The sequence below is a fragment of the Mus caroli genome, chromosome 1, assembly GCF_900094665.2.
Source record: "Mus caroli chromosome 1, CAROLI_EIJ_v1.1, whole genome shotgun sequence".
Classification (NCBI taxonomy): Eukaryota; Metazoa; Chordata; class Mammalia; order Rodentia; family Muridae; genus Mus; species Mus caroli.
The window spans coordinates 164,303,469-164,306,562 of record NC_034570.1 but is presented as its reverse complement, the minus strand read 5'-3'; positions in this window follow the sequence as shown (position 1 = coordinate 164,306,562).

The window sequence follows — 3,094 nt, the reverse complement described above, 5'->3', positions numbered from 1 at the left end:
TCTCTCTCTCTGTCTTTCAGTGGTAACTAACTGATTGGAGCTCTTTATCAAGGAGCGAGGACCTGTGAGATTTCCCACATCCACATGGTTGTATCTTATTTAAACAACATTACTGATGAGACTTCATTGATGCTGATTCACTATCATGTCTAGAAAATACTTTTCTCTTTGGGAGTGCGAATCCTCAGGTTCTTACAATCACTCTGCCTTCTCTTCCCTATAAGATCCTTCTTCTGCTGCAAAAAGACGCTTCTTTGATGGGAATGCCAGACAAATCTCTCTATGGCTATAAGAATAAGAATTTAAAACATACTTAGTCTTTATATTGGTATAGCAAAATAATTCATTGGTATAGCCATTTTGAAACCCTGTTTACAAAAACAAAAGAAAGCAGATGCTACTGAGATTTCCATTGCAGACTGCATTTCTATACCACTAGATGGCATCTTGTTCTTTTAAGATCTCTGGTAACATTCCAGTCCTGTTTTTCTCCTCCTAGGAGCTAGGGAAAATAATTTTCTGGAGATTTTACTTTGTCCAAACTCTTGGAGTAATTTTGTAGCAAGAAATAAAATAAGTTCGAACAAGGTGCCAAATGTAGAAAAATTGTAATGGGCAAGTGCAAGTTCTAGGGCAGAGAATGGGGAAGCAAACCATAGCTGTAATATAGTAGGAATAAAGAAAATGACTTAATATGATGTCATGACACTTTAATAGAGCATAACAAAATGCTGAACATTTTAATTACCACATGAAGCCTTTTGTTGTTATTGCTGTTATTGTCTTTGTTTTTGTTTTTAGGGACTGGAGTGATGGCTCAGCAGTTAAGAGCACTGGCTGCTCTTCCAGAGGTCCTAAGTTCAATTCCCAGAAACCACATGGTGGATCACAACTATCTGTAATGGGATCTAATGCCCTCTTTTGGTGTGTCTGAAAATAGCTACGTTGTACTCATATATATAAAGTAAATAAATAAATTGCCAAATAACATTTTAAAAAAATTTTGTATTTGTTATGTGTGTGTGCGTGCATGTGCGTGTGTGTTTTTGTGCTGTATGTGTATGGATGGCCATAGAGGCCAGAAGATGGTGATCCCTTAGTATTACCTTTTAGGTTTTTCTATTGGGTTCACTTTCTCTGCCAGTCAAGAAATTAAAGGGAGGAATAAAGTATCCAAACAACTGGAAAACGCAGGGATATATCAGACTCATGAGGTAGAAAACAATGATGAAAAATATTAAAGGTTAGGAAACACATGCAAAAATACATGCACACACACATACACACAATAGCATACACACTTACACATGTACACACCCATATACTCACACAGGTACATGCATAAACTCATACACACTAAGTGCACACGCACAGACTGCCCCCCCCCCATGCAAACACACACCACATTACACACAGAGAGGTATATAGAAATAATGATACACTACAAAGCAGAGTGAGGGATTTGGAAGTAAAATCCTGTCTTTCCTCTATTTGTGTGTCTTTATGTGTGTGGCATGGTATTCTTCCTAAAGTGGATGTTTTGTCAATTGGACAAACTTTGAGAGACTGATAGGCTCACAGAATGGAATAAACATTTCCCAATCCGTATTCTCTGGCAGAAGTGATTAATTGGCCACATGAGGCTTCAGTGTCAAGCAACCACCCCTTTTTTCTCAGTTCAGAAAGAAGCCAGATATTTGTTTCCTATCTGTGTCCCTTTCCCTATCTGTCTGTAAAGAATCTAACTCCTAACCCTTCACAAGTATAAGCTGGATGTACATGTCATTGGGAGAAGCTGAAATGGAACTCAGGCCCTCTGCAAAAGGACCATAAATCTTAACCACAGAGTCATTGATATTCCTAATATTTTGAAATACCAACTATAGCCATTTAAATATTTTATGCCTATGATTTCTAGTCTCAAAGTAGCATACTAAGTCTACTAATATTTAAGAGCTCTAGCGTGTTTTCTATGGAATCTTGGAAAAAAAACCACAAAGTCCCACAGAAGAGATGACAGTAGTAAACATTACAAGCCAGTGACTCTGTACCATAAAACCATGGCATTTTATCACTGTCCAGTTACGGAGACTATGGCAACTGTCTCCAGACAAACATATTGGGATTATTCTCCTTTCAAGTGTCCGAGTCAGTTTCATTATGTGCATTTTGTTAACATTCTATATAAGTAGCAGTCAATTTTAACTATAGTGTGGAAGCATATACCAAGGGAGCTTTTAGATATACCAGTTATAAATGATATTAATCCTTAGATAATGATCTTTGATTGACTTGGGAAAGATGGTACTGCACTATTTGTGGTTTTGAAATAAGATTCGATTGATAACCTGGTAGTGTAGGGATGCATACGACTTTCTCTGTCAGAACAAATAATACTCACTGTGCTAGAAGTGTACAGACTGGGAAAAAGATCGCACCAACCATATACTCAACAGAGGTGTGGCATAGAAAGCACATAAAAATTCAAGAAGTTAGACACGCCAGCAAACCAAATCATGTAATTTAAAATGGGGTATGGAGCTATCAAGAGAATTTTCAACAGAGGGATATCTGGTGTCCAGCATGGGGAAACCCATGGCTCCAGCTGGATATGTAGCAGAGGATTGTCTTATCTGACATCAAGGGAGAGGAGCCCCTTAGTCCTGTGGGGGCTCGATGACCCAGCCTAGGGGAATGCTAGGGCACTGAGGCAGGAGTGGGTGGGCAGCTGGGGGAGCACTCTCAAAGAGACAGAGGGAGGGGGGAGGGTATAGGGAGTTTGTGGAGGGGAAACTGGGAAGGGGATAACATTTGAAAGGTAAATAAATAGAATAACCAGTATAAAATAAGAAAGGGTCAACATCCTTAATCATCAGAGCAATGCAAATCAAAACAACTCTAAGTTTCAAACTCATAAATGAAAAGGACTAAGATAAAAGAAAACACAGCCGGGCGGTGGTGGCTCACGCCTTTAATCCCAGCACTTGGGAGGCAGAGGCAGTCGGATTTCTGAGTTCTAGGCCAGCCTGGTCTACAAAGTGAGTTCCAGGACAGCCAGGGCTATACAGAGAAACCCTGTCTCGAAAAACCAAAA